This window comes from Ceratotherium simum, chromosome 10 (assembly GCF_057802395.1).
Source record: "Ceratotherium simum simum isolate JZ-2026a chromosome 10, ASM5780239v1, whole genome shotgun sequence".
Taxonomy (NCBI): domain Eukaryota; kingdom Metazoa; phylum Chordata; class Mammalia; order Perissodactyla; family Rhinocerotidae; genus Ceratotherium; species Ceratotherium simum.
The window spans coordinates 30,061,348-30,076,535 of NC_141909.1; positions in this window are offsets into that span (position 1 = coordinate 30,061,348).

Below are 15,188 nucleotides of genomic sequence, written 5' to 3' on the forward strand. Positions count from 1 at the left end.
CTTCTCCGGCCATGCTGAGGCCGCGTCCCACATACAGCAACTAGAAGGATGTGCAACTATGACATACAACTATCTACTAGGGCTTTGGGGATAAAAAGGAGGAGGATTGGCAGTGGATGTTAGCTCAGGGCTGATCTTCCTCACAAAAAAAAAATATATATATATATATAAAAAAAAAGGGAACTGAATGACAAAATGGAAACAGTTCTCCCAGGTCACTAGGTATCTGTAACACAACTTCATCATTGCAAAGAAAAAGGAAGGCAGGGGACTGTCCCCATTCTCCTCCAAGTGATTGGCTAGTTGGAAGTCACCCAGGCCTGACACCCTCAGGAGCTCTTAGTTTAAAAGGGAGAAACTTTGTCTTTCCTATTTTTCCAGCCTGAACTTGTGCTCTTTTTACTACTTACTACGTAATTCCATCCTCCTCCCTCCCTTTTCTCCAAGAATTTCTGACTTAATGCTTTTTTTTTTTTTTGGTGAGAAAGATTGGCCCTGAGCTAACATCCGTTGCCAATCTTCCTCTTTTTGCTGAGGAAGATTGGCCCTGAACTAACATCTGTGCCCATCTTTCTCCACTTTGTATATGGGACGCCACCACAGCATGGCTGGATGAGTGGTGCATACGTCTGTGCTCGGGGTCCGAACCTGTGAACCCCGGGCTGCCAAAGCGGAGAGCGCAAACATAACCACTACACCGCCGGGCTGGCCCCTTTAACACTTTTTTTAAAACAAGCATTAATGCTATTATTTTGCCAAATGTGAAGGAGATTATAAAATCTTTCTAAATTAAAGGATTATAAATAAATCACCTTATTTTATCATTTGGTGCAATACAACTGCTATAAAAATATGAAAAATGTCAATTGGTTTATCTTCCTCTAAATCATCATTCCTAAAAACTGTGCATTATCTTAAGGTCAGAGAATAGGTCACATATTTTCAATTTCTGCTCTTCAAGTTTTGCTGTCCTTGGCTAGTAAAGTCCTTTTCTCTCTCTCTCTGGAACTTCAAGAGGAAATAGTGAAGTGGAACATCAGAATTCACTGCAGACAGTGAATTAACCTGCAGATAGCCAGGTTCTTTTTTTTTTTTTTTAATGGAGATCTATCTGATAAATCAATTCAATGGTAATTTTAAGCACAATATGTAAATGCATTATACACAAAGATTTAAAAATCATAGTTAATGATGTCATTTGTTATAACTCAGAAGTTACCCAAACCTTATTTTTAAAATTATAACCAGAAACTAATTCAGAACTCATATCAAGCCTGTAGTTCTGTTCCTCAGAGAGGAGTCCCTTTACCACTGAGCTGAACTCCTTAGGAGGCTGCAAGGCAATCAGACATCCAAATAAACAAATCCAGGTTCACAAAGGAACACCGGAAGGAATGAAAACAGACTACCCTAACGTGCTACCTAATCATGCCTTATGCCTTCAGTTTGCGGTGGTGGTAACTGTCATTTATTTCACCTTCTAAAAACCAGGCCTGCAAACTCCCAGCTGGCAGAGATGCCCCCTTCATCATGTTCTGCCTTTGTTCTGTGGTGCGGGCTGCTTTCTCTGCACTGCCCATTAGCCCGGGAACATTATGATTAATGCACACGTTCCCTGCCCGCGCCAACAGGCCCAGCCCGTGGCTGCTCCCCCAGCAGGTCCCGCCCAGTCACCACTGTCCCTGCGCCTTTAACTGCCTTCCCGTCATCTGCCCGCCCCGCCGCCCGCAGCTGGGCCTGACCGACTGCCTCCTGCACCCTGGGACCCGGGCAGGGTGCGTTCATTACTCATCTGTGACAATAACCCATCGAGTAAGATGTAGAACTCAATTCCAGCAGAAAGACCTATAATGTCGGAGTCAGGAGGTTATCGCTGGGGGACCTGCACCTTGCTCCTCGCCTCTCTTATCGAGAGCTTTACAGCCTCTGCTGGGGCCAGCATCTTGTAAAGCTGAGGGCGGCAGATTTGGCCTCAGATTAACATACATCTTCCTAAGTGGTATTTCATTTAATTAAAAAGTAAACCTCAGTTAATTTTTTTCCTTACTGTAGTTAGTATAGGAAAAGAGGAGATGTACATTGTAAAATCCGGATTGACCACGGAGGAGAAAAGAAGGCAGATCTCCTGAATGCTTGTGACCCTGCTGTTTCCAGCCCTCTCCCCTTCCAGCAGAAGCAAATTACTCAGTAGTGCCTGGGAGTCCTCTCCCTGCGTCCCACAATGCTTGTCCCAAAACAAAGGACACCAGACAGCACCTGTGCTTAACCCTGCAATGTATTTTTTGCAACTGTGCTGTCAAACCTCCATCTCGCTCTGTCCTGGCCTCTTATATTTTCCTTTGAGCGGCAGCGTATTTGATAAAGTTTTGATGTTTGCATCACGGAATGGAGCATTTGCCACCTCTGGGGAATTCTGACTTAATGACAATTAGAAAACTTAAATAAAGAGCCAAAGTGCAAAAGAGGTGAGATCAAGATAGGGAGGGATATCCCTGGAATATGTTTTTTTATCATTTAATCGTCTTTTAGAACAATTTACATCACAATACTGAAGTAAAAAGCAAGTGTTAGACTCATTTCCTTTTCATTACATTAAACAGATATTCATCGGATTGTAATAATTAACTAGACATATGAAAAGATTCATTACCCTTGATAAGAAAATTCAGGTCATGACCACAATATCATTGAAAACCAATCATGCAATTAAATACTGTAAACTGCTTAAACACTGTAAAAGGTATTTTTCAGTAATTTCAGAAAGCTTATTCATCAATAAGAAATACTGCAAAACCAAATTTTAGAATATTGGGAGAATATGAAAATAAATGGCTAAGGGAAATTTTAATTAGGAATGGTTTAAGAAAGAGTAAAACCAAACAAAATAATATAAACTGAGTGTATTAGTTCATGTTAGTGTAATGATAATTATGTATATCTTTTCTGAACACTTTGTCATGACATCATCATCTTGAAATTTTACAAGAGTTTAACCAAAAGTTTTAGCAAGTTACCTTCTTCTAAACAACACAGGCTTCCACAAATGTGCCGTTTCCTGGTTCCATACTTTATGCCACTTCACAATTTCCCAACTTTTCCTACTATCATTTCCACCCATGTCAAGCCTGTGCCATTTTCATTAGAAATATGTTAAAGTATATAACAGAAGTCACTATCTCTCCCATGCCTCTCTTTGCTAAAAAGAGTATTTCAGAAAGCATACAGATGTTTGCTTAGAAGGTAAGCAATAGCCTAAATCAGCATTTACATGGAGTTCCACAAAAATTAGTCCTTAAAGTGTTTATAGTTGTGATTTAAAAAAAAAAATTGTAGTTGCTATTTGGGAAAGTCTGAGTTTAAAAATCTCAACAAGTCTCAGAACCTGTAAAATATCACCATATATTGTAATCCTCCAAAAGGCAAAAACATTACTCATTTCTCAAATATATTTGGCTGTGGAATCCTTTTCAGGCAGCATCTGTGAGGGGTGGCTTCCCATAGAAAACACTTGGAGAATCTTGTACCTTCACCTTTTCTGGAAGGCATAACAGAGGATTTGCTTACATGGCAATTTCTCAGTGAGGGTGATGAAGTAGGATGCAGGATAATACAATGAAGAGCAAATGCAATAAAATATGCAACATTTTTAGTACAGTTCTTGGACCACAAAACATGGTTTTAGTTATTACTACTATAAAAAGTCACCTTCCCTTTGATGCCTTTTGTTACTGCCCCAGGCAGAGTGCTACCTCCCCCAGCTTCCCTAACACTCAGCTCACATTTCTATCAGAGTAGTTATTAACTGCTTTATACAAATCACTTTACACAAGGTGTGTCCACTTGCTTCTTAGAAGAGGGCCAGTGTCTAACTCGATCTCCCATCGCCACTTCCTAGTATCATATTTGGCACGTGGTTGGCATTAATAGATGTTTGTTAACGGAATGAATCAGCCAGTGACTAAAATTTTATTCCTCTTCATACACTAAAATATAGAATGTTTCTAAATATAAAACAGGATCGAGACCTGTCTTCTACCATCTCGAAGAAATCAAGGACAACTAATCGTATTGCAACGAAAACAGTATCAGCTACTACGTCAGCCAGGTATTAAGGCAATTTTGTGCCAGCCGTTGTGCTGGATGCGTTTACATATACTACCCTCCTCATCTTCATAACGACTCTCTGAGGTAGATGTTATCTCCACTAGATAAATGAGAAAAGTGAGGCCAGAGGGGCTAACTGGTGTGCCCGGAGTCGGGCAGGGAGTTTCAGGTGGAGAAGAGATTTGAATCCAGGCTGGCCTGAATCCAAATTCCTAAGTTAGCTGCTCTGCTGTACTGACAAGGAAACTTAATATGTAGGAGAGCACAGCGCTCTGTGATTCTTTCCTGTTTGTTTAGATGGATCTTCACTAGCTGAAAAGAATAAAACGAAAGACACCATTCACCTGACCTTACTTACCATCCTGTAGGAGACAGTGGAACATGGTGGAAAGTCACTAGGCTTTAGTATCAGCTGCTTTGTTTTTGTAAGACAAATGAGTTTCTCTACGTCTCAGTTTTCTTATTTCAATGGACATTACAACATTAATTGTTTTGTCATTTAAGTAAAAGACCTAGTAGACACTCAAAAGATGATGTGATTATGACATATTTTCCTCCTTCCTTTCAGAGCCATACCTTCTGAAAGGGAGGCAGAACCTGATGACTTGGGGTCTCTACTCCCCACTCACTCTCTGATCCCTTTCGACCTCTTCCAACACTGCCCACCTTAATCTGCTCTATCAAATTCCATCACTGACCTTCTAGTTGTCAAATCCAGGGCTCTTTTCTCTGTAATATAGTCATGGCTTCTGTAATCCTTTACAGCTGTTTTAAAATAATACTTACTACGGATTTTCCCATTTAAGAAGAAATCCCCATTCATTGTATAAAATGTAAAACTTATAAGAAAAATATAAAGAAGAAACTAAAATCATCTGTATGCTCATTATTCAAAAATAAAGCCATTAATATTTTGTTTTTTTCCTTCAATTACTTTAATTATGTGTATAATATATATGTTTTAATTTAGGGTAACACTACATAGAAAGTTTGAATCTATATACATTTATTTAACATCATAACAGAAGCATTAAATAGCACGTATTTAAATTTTATTTTAAACCAAAATTTTAACAGCCAAAGCATGTACCATAATTTATTTGACTCTTCTGACTTTATTTAGAATGTAAGTATTACGATAAACATTCTTACATATGAATCTTTTTTTTAAATTTTTTGTTTATTGCAGTAACATTGGTTTATAACATTGTGTAAATTTCAGGTGTACATCATTATACTTCTATTTCTGCATAGATTACATCATGCTACCACCCAAATACTAATTACAACCCATCACCACACACATGTGCTGAATTATCCCTTTCGTCCTCCTCCCTCCCCCCTGCCCCTCTGGTAACCACCAATCCAATCTCTGTCTCTATGTGTTTGTTTATTGTTGTTATTATCTACTACTTAATGAAGGAAATCATACGGTATTTGACCTTCTCCCTCTGACATATTTCACTTTGCATAATACCCTCAATGTCTATCCATGTTGTCACAAATGGCTGGATTTCATCGTTTCTTACGGCTGAGTAGTATTCCACCGTGTATATATACCACATCTTCTTTATCCATTCGTCCCTTGATGGGCACTTAGGTTGCTTCCAAGTCTTGGCTATTGTGAATAATGCTGCAATGAACACAGGGGTGCATGTATCTTTATGCTTTGGTGTTTTCAAGTTCTTTGGATAAATACCCAACAGTGGAATAGCTGGATCATATGGTAGTTCTATCCTTGATTTTTTGAGGAACCTCCATACTGTTTTCCATAGTGGCTGCACCAGTTTGCACTCCCACCAGCAGTGTATGAGAGTTCCCTTCTCTCCACATCCTCTCCAACACATGTTGTTTCCTGTCTTGTTAATTATAGCCATTCTGACAGGCGTGAGGTGATATCTCATTCTAGTTTTGATTTGCATTTCCCTGATAGTTAATGATGTTGAACATCTTTTCATGTGCCTGTTGGCCATCTGTATATCTTCTTTGGAGACATGTCTGTTCAGGTCTTTTGCCCATTTTTTAATTGGGTTGTTAGTTTTTTTGTTGTTGAGATGCATGAGTTCTTTATATATTTTGGAGATTGACCCCTTATCAGATGTATGGTTTGCAAATATCTTCTCCCAATTGTTAGGTTGTCTTTTCGTTTTGTTGATGGTTTCCTTGGCTGTGCAGAAGCTTTTTAGTTTTATGTAGACCCATTTGTTTATTTTTTCTATTGTTTCTCTTGTCCGGTCAGACATGGTGCTTGAAAATATCTTGCTAAGACCGATGTCGAAGAGCGTACTGCCTATGTTTTCTTCTAGAAGTTTCATAGTTTCAGGTCTTACATTCAAGTCTTTAATCCATTTGGAGTTAATTTTTGCGTATGGTATAAGGTAAGGGTCTACTTTCAATTTTTTGCATGTGGCTGTCCAGTTTTCCCAACACCATTTGTTGAAGAGACTTTCTTTTCTCCATTGTATGTTCTTGGCTCCTTTGTCGAGATTAGCTGTCCATAGATGTGTGGGTTTATTTCTGGGCTTTTGATTCTATTCCATTGATCTGTGTGTCTGTTTTTGTGCCAGTACCATGCTGTTTTGGTTACTATTAGCTTTGTAGTATATTTTGAAATCAGGGAGTGTGATACCTCCAACTTGGTTCTTTTTTCTTAGGATTCTTTTAGCTATTTGGGGTCTTTTGTTGTTCCATATAAATTTTAGGATTCTTTGTTCTATTTCTGTGAAAAATGTTGTTGGAACTTTGATAGGGATTGCATTGAATCTATAGATGGCTTTAGGAAGTATGGACATCTTAACTATGTTAATTCTTCCAATCCAAGAGCATGGAATACCTTTCCATTTCTTTGTGTCTTCTTCAATTTCTTTCAGCAATGTTTTACAGTTTTCGGTGTACAGATCTTTCACATCTTTGGTTAAGTTTATTCCTAGGTATTTTATTCTTTTTGTTGCAATTGTAAATGGGATTGTATTCTTAATTTCTCTTTCTGCTACTTCGTTGTTAGTGTATAGAAATGCAACTGATTTTTGTACTTACATATGAATCTTTTACTGACTATTTTGCCATGGAATATAGTTCTTAAAGTAAAAACATATTAAGTGGGGGCAGAGGGTATATGGGAAATCTCTGTACCTTCCTCTCAGTTTTACTGTGAACCTAAAACTACTCTAAAAAAATAAAGTCTTCAAATATATATATATATAAACATTTTTGAATTCTTGGTCTATGCTATTAGCTGCTTTCCAGAAAACATAAGCCTGTGTTGTCCAATATGATAGCCACTAGCCACATTTAGATATTTATATTTAAATTTATTAGACTTAAAAAAATTACAAATTCAGCTTCTCAATGACACTAGCCACATATCAAGTGCTCAACAACAACAGATATGGAATATCTCCATCATTGCAGAGCGTTCTATTGGACAGTGAAGAAGCAAGAATGATCCAGAAGGAAGATGGAACCAAGGCACCTTTTGCATTTCTGCTTGACCCTGAAAAAGGGAGCAGATAATAAACTTGTAACCTTCTCAGGCTACGCAGATTGGATGGCTGTGTAGCAGAAGAGAGGCAAGATGTGAAAAATTCAACTCATGTGTTTAATACAAAAATTCAATTGTTTCTACTTTTACTGATTTTGAAGCCATTTGGCTCACTCATGAGGAGAGTAATTCCCCAGGGGAGAAAGAAAACCTCTCTTCTCTTAAGAGTACTTACGTTGGTAACGGTTTTTTTTTAAATTCCTAAAGAGTTAATACATTTTCATGTTGCTAAGTTCTTGCTTAGAACTCTGAACTAGTGGCCACTAAGCCCCACTGTGGAAGAAAAGGAATATTAGGGGGCTTTTGTGTGAGAGGAACCAGGGTAGGTTGAGACCCAGAAGAGATCCAGAGAAAGAAGAAAGGGCCATGCAAGAGAGCACTCACTAGCTTTGAAGTTGAAATGCCTAAGTAGGGCCCTATCTTAGAGCAAGGTCTGAGAGTATACTTCAGAAAAGTACCAGGAAGTGGACCAGGAAGAGGACTACTATCAAAAATGCTGTTCCAGTGTACAGGTGTTGTGCTGGACCAGAGGGCCAACTCCAGTCCTGCTGAATGACAACAACTGGCAAGGGCCAGCTTCATTGCCAGATCCCACCTGCCAATCATCTGAATGTGTGAGAAGATTACTATGAGGTGAGAGAGGACCGAGAGCCTGGCTATGTCTTGAATCTTAGTTTACTTATCCCTTGAGGACACCTCTCTGTTTTTTCCTGGAACACTCATAAGCCATAGGGAAGACCTAAGACACCTGGATGGCCAGGGGAGAGCCAAGCTCCCGTGTACACTCCTGGAGACCAGACAGGGCACCCATAGCTTCAGAGAGTAGTAATAGCCTATTTCATGGAGAGCTGGCCATGGTCTTCATGACATTGCCAGCAGGGAACTGAACATAGTAGTGAAGGCCAGGGCTGTAAGGAAGGAGACTCCTCTGAGGATAGTAAGTCGGTCAGCCCTTGTTGAGTCCTTACCCAGGCTACTGACTTTACTCACATCTAGCTCATGTTTTCAATACTTTGGGAGGAGTTTTCATTCCTCTCCAATCTCAGAGTCAGAATAGGAATACGAGTAATCAGAACACATGGAGCAGCATAATAAGTGAACTAAATCAGGGTGAACATCTCTATACAGGATTTTTAAGTTAATTCTACATCAAAAATGAATTAATTTGAAGCATGGGTAATGTTAATAAGATAATTTACACTCTCAGCTAAGAGTAAACATCAAAAACAGGCCAAAATTCTAAAAGTCTCTACAACTTATAGTAGCATAGAGTGCCATCCAGAAGGTTTGTAAGTTAAATAGGTCTGAGCAAAATCATGAAGTGGACTCTTGAGCTCTGATAAAAAATTTTACTCTATTAATAGAAATATAACTAATTAATTAATTAAAGTAGTTGTTAAGCTGCTAGGATGTAACTACAGGGGGCCATTTGGCCCACCCCATGAAGAAAATGTATCTGAGAGACGTCAAAAGAGACCAACTTAAGAATAGGATTTGAGCCTCTGGATCCAGCTGTGCCTGAAGTCCGAGGCATTCCCAGATTTCCCAGTTAGGAGAATTAATAAATCCCCTTTAGGGGTTTAAATCATTAAATTAGATTAAATTAAGTTAAATTAATAATGAAATATAAAGATTACTTTAAAGGGATATAAATAAATTATTTTCTTTCTATATTTCATCTACAAGATTCCAACAGATGAAAAAAAGAACTTATGTAAAGAGAGTTGAAGGTATTTGCTTATTTTTGTCTCTTTTTTAATTGGAAGTCAGTATAGCACAGCAGATAGGAAGAAGTTCTAAATTCGTATCACCTGGGTTTAAATCTTGGTTGCACCAACTACTAGCTGGGTGATTTGTACACAGTATACCACCACTCTAAGCCTCAGCCACCTCATGTATAAAATAGCGGAAAATATGAGTACCTGCCTCTTAAGGTTGTTGTATTATTTTAATGAATTAATGCATGTAACACCTTAACACCTGGCACATTGTAGCACTCTACTAATCTTACCATTATTATTAAGGGCTAACAAGGTAGAGTGCAATCAAATTGTGGGATTTTTGTTCTGTGTATGGGCATTTCAGGGCTGACAATAGAATAAGCCTGGGCATGGTGATCACTATACCAGGATCTTATCATAGAACTGTTCAATGACATTAATGTTGGCCTCCAGAAATACCGGGTAGACCAAACAACAGAATGAATCATAAACATAAAAGTAAGTCATTTGTCTGAGTTACATTCAGTTTTCATAATGCCTTGGTATGTCATTTATGGCAGATGTGACAATGTACATATCCCTCAAGACAAATCAAATACAAATATAATAATTTAGGTCCTAATCATGTCCTATGAAGCATTTACAATCCTTCTTAATAGAGTTGCACCTTTAAACTCACCGGGTCTCCACTGTGTGGATCATTTTTCAAAATACCAACTAATAAGTAAGTGAAAATATCTTTCACTCTAATGCCCTAATGTTGATATTGAGCTATAAATTCTAAGTTTGTATCTTTTTTTTCTCAGTCACATTTACTTAAGCTTTTGATGAGTATGAAAGAAAATCTGTATCATAACCATGACCTTAAACTTGGCAAATTATCTCCTTATAATTGGTTGACTATATATCTAAAATAAAAACAAACTCTCAATCTTAATAATGTTGGGGAAAAAAACTTCTCTATTAGTCAAGATTTTGAGAACTAGTTTTCTTCATCTAATTCAACTTGGATAACTCATGAATTGTGAAATGCAAAGAATTCTATCAATAACTCTATTGATAATTGGTGATCCATTTGGATGACATGTTAGGCAGAAGTGACATAGAAAACTTGACATTACAAGGAAGGAAAACTGTGGATCAATATGTGTCCTAAACATAGACGCAAATATCCTCAGGAAAATACTAGCAAATCAAATCCAAAAATGCATGAACAAAATTATACACCATGACCAACTGGTAGTTATTCCAGCCATGAAAGGCTGCTTCAACATTTAAAAATCAATTAACGTAATCCATCATATCAACAGGCTAAAGAAGAAAAATCATATGATCATATCAATGGGTGCATAAAAAGCATTTGACAAAATCCAACACCTATTCATAATTTAAAAATCTCAGCAAGCTATAAACAGAGGGTAACTTCCTCAACTTGACAAAGAATCTTTACAAAAATCCTACAGGCAACACCATACTTAGCATGAGAAACTAGATGCTTTCCTGCTAAGATCAGGAACAAGCAAGGATGTCCCCTCTCACCACTGCTTTTCAACATCATACTAGAAGTCATAGCAAATGCTATTAACAAAAGGAAATTTTTCCTCGGAAAAAAAAGAAAAGGAAATAAAAGATAGACAAATTGAGATGGAAAAAATAAAACTTGTCTTTGTTCACAGATGACACAATTATCTATGTAGAAAATCCCAAAGAATCAACAAAACTCCTGATATTAATTAGTGATTATAGCAAGATTCCAGGATATAAGGCTAATATACAAATTCAGTTGTTTTCCTATATACCAGCAGTGAACAACTGAATTTTGAAATTAAAAACACAACACTATTTACATTAGCACCACACAAATGAAATACTTGGGTATAAATGTAACAAAATATGTATAATGTCTATATGAGGAAAACTAAAAAACTCTGATGAATGAAATCAAAGAAGATCTAAATAAGTGGGAAGATATTCCATTGATAGGAAGACTCAATATTGTTAAGATGTCAATTCTTCCCAACTTGACCTATTGATTCAATTCAATCCAAATCAAAATCCCAAGTTACTTTGTGGATATCCACAAACTGTTCTAAAGTCTATGAAAAGGCAAAAGACCCAGAAAGCCAACACAATAATGAAGCAGAAGAACAAAGTCAGAGGACTGACACTACTCTACTTCAAGATCTACCATAAAGCTGTAGTAATCAAGCGAGTGTGGTATTGGTGAAAGAATAGACAAATAGTCCAATGATACTAGAACAACTGGACATCCACATGCAAGAAAAAAAGAATCATGACCCTGACCCTACACTTTTCACAAAAATTAACTCAAAATGGGTCATAGACCTAAATGCAAAATGCAAAACTATAAAACTTCTAGAAGATGGCATAGGAGAAAATCTAGTTGGTCCTGGGTTTGGTAATGAGTTTTTAGACACAAAACAAAAGCACAATTCATTAAAGAAAAATATTGATAAGTTAGACTTCATTAAAATTAAAAATTCCTGCTCTATGAAAGACACTGTTAAGAGAATGAAAAGAAGCCACAGACTGGGAAAACAACATTTGCAAACAACATATCTGATAAAAGACTTGTATCTAAAATATACAAAGAATTCTTAGGAAGAAAACAACCCAGTTAAAAACTGGGCAAAAGATTTGAACAGACACCTCACCGAAGAAGATATGCAGATAACAAGTACATGAAAAGATGTTCAACATCATTATGTCATTATGTAATTGCAAATTAAAACAATGAGATATTTCTACACACCTTTTAGAATGGCTAAAGTCCAAAACACTGACAATATCAAATGCTGGAAAGGACATGGAGCATGAGGAATTCTTATTCATTGCTGGTGGGAATACAAAATGGTACAGCCACCTTGAAAGATAGTTTGGCAATATTTTGCAAAACTAAACATGTACTTACCATATGATCCAGCAATTTCTCTCCTAAGTATTTACCCAAGTGAGTTGAAAACTTATATCCACATAAAACCTGCACAAGAATGTTTATAGCAGCTTTATTTATAATTGCAAAAGTTGGAAGCAATCAACATATCCTTCAATAGGTGAATGGAGAAACAAATTGTGGTACATCTGTACAATGGAATACTATTCTGCAAAAAAGATAAATGAGCTATCAAGCAAAAAAAGGTAAGAAGGAACCTAAAATGCATATTGCAAAGTGAAAGAAGCCAATCTGAAAAGGCTACATACTATATAATTCCAACTACATGACAATCTGGAAAAGGCAAAACTATGGAAACAGTGAAAAAGATCAGTGGTTGCCAGGACATGGTGGGGTAGGGAGAGAAAGGAAGAGGGATGAATGGGTGAAACACAAGGGATTTTTAGGGCAGTGAAACTATTCTGTCTGATACTGTAATAGTGGGTACGTAATATTATGCACCGGCAACATCCATATAACTGTACAACACAAAGAGTGAACTCTAATATAAACTATGGGCTTTAGTTAGTATTAATGTATCAATATTGGCTTATCAATTATAACAAATGAACCATCAAATGCAAGATGTTAATAATAGGTGAAACTAGGGAAGGTGGAGAGGGCTAGGAGTGTATAGCAACTCACCATAATTTCTGTTCAATTTTTCTGAAAATCTGAAAATGCTCTAAAAAATTAAGTTTATTAATAAAACTGTGTATTTGTTTCCTAGAAATCTTTTATCAAATATCAGTTAAATGAACAAAGTGGAAAGTCTACTGGTTGGATTTATTTGGTAAAATTATAAGATCGAATGGTAGATATTCCACAGAGAGAATATCATGTAAAATCCAATTCTAAGGGAACAGATTAACCCCTCTGCATGCACACATACACACACACATACACACACAGAGTCCATATGGTTAAATTCATTGAGCTCAATGAAAACAATTAAGAAGGTAGATTCCACAAAAGGAGGAGGACAGAGATTCTTTTAGTAACCTGTTAAGGTAAAATGAAAACTGAAAAATCATAGTATCTTTATGTTTGTGAGCCAACTGATGTCTATCACACAATTGAGTCTATACTCTTTATAAGTCATTTGCAGTTGCCTTTAAATTTGAGCTATACTGAGTCAAACAACTAATGAGAATAAATGGGGTCAGCTCTAAAGAGAAGAAGCGATTCTGGGAATGTGGGGTTGGAAGAACATTATTGATTGATGTGCTATTGGTCACAGGGCCCTATTCAGAAATCATCAATGGTTAAATGTCAGCCTTGGGGGCGTATTGAGTAGTGGTCCTCCAGGGCTCAGTCCTGCACCTGGTGCTGTTTAATGTTTCACGAGTGACTCCAATGATGCACTCTAGACTGTGTTTCTTAAGCTGGTTCATATTTTGGCAAAGACGGTAATTCATAATCAACATGATATGGTAGAGAAATAGGGAGATGTTAAAACAGGGTGACATACAGGGGGGAAGTGCAAGGAAATTTATTTTAGAAAACAAATTCCCTGTGTAACCCATGGAGTGGCTCTGCTATGAAATCTCCACCCAGGCCCTGCCTTTATTTCTTTGGTTAACAGATTGTCCCTAAGTGAGCCAGAGTGGGGTAGCTAATCCCCTGAGTGAAACCATCTGAGACATTCCTTGCTGAATCGGGTCCCCAGTGAAGAGTCTGGGATGGACTGGGCCTGGGAAAGGTCCTCAAATGGCCCAGACATGTAAATTTGCAAAATTTTTAGCCCCTACAAAAACAAAAAATCTTGTAAATTATAACATTTCAATTGATTACCTTATAAACATACTTCTTATTGCTTAAAAAAAATAATCATCTTCAGTTACAGTTCTATTTCAGTGTACTAGACTGATTAGTGACATGATATGCTAATAAGTAGCATAGGAATTCTGAAAAAGAAAAAAATAATGATTATGAATTAGGATGGACAAAGAAGGCTCCACTTTGGAGCTGACCTTCAGAAGAAAGAAAGTATTTGGATAAAACAAGCGAGGGAAATTCTTAAAAGTACTAATGAAAAAATATGTTCTAAAGCAGGACTTCTCAAGCTTGGTACTGTTGCTATTTTGGGCTGGATAATTCTTTCTTGTAGGAGCTGTCCTATGCGTTATAGGATGTTTAGCAGCATCTCTGGACTCTCTCCCCTATACATGCAGTATACCCCTCAGGAGTTGGACAGGTGATATATTCTAAAACTCAGGACAGAGATTCCTGACTACTTTAAGGGTAAGGATGAGATAGTGAGAGAGAAAAGAAGTTTGTGGAGGCAGTGAACCCGCAAAGCTGAAAGTAATTTTAATTCACTGTTGTAATTACAGGAAATCCAGAGAGGATCAAAGGAAGCTTCAGGGGGATGCAGACCCAACCACCTTGCAAATAGGGTGATGAAGGCCTCCATTTGTTATGTAATTAATAAACATAACAAATAGAGTTGCCATAAACTAATCTGACCCACACCTCACAAAAAGTCGGTGAACATAGAAAGCCCAGACATAAAAGTAAAAATTGATAAATTGGACTTTGTCAAAATTTTAAAATTTTGTGTTTCATAAGACAACATCAAGAAAGTAGAAAGATGAAAAAAGAAAAAACCCACAGAATGGGAGAAAATGTTTGCAAACCATATATTTAATAAAGGATTTGTATCCAGATTATACATAAAACCCTTACAACTCAATAATAAAAAGACAAATAACTCAATTTAAAAATGGGCAAAGGCTTGGAATAGACATTTATCCAGAGAAAATATACAAATTGACAATAAGCACATAAAAAGATGCTCCACATCATTAGTCATAGAGAAATGCAAATCAGAACCAAAATGAGATAGCATCTCATCCACTAAAATGTA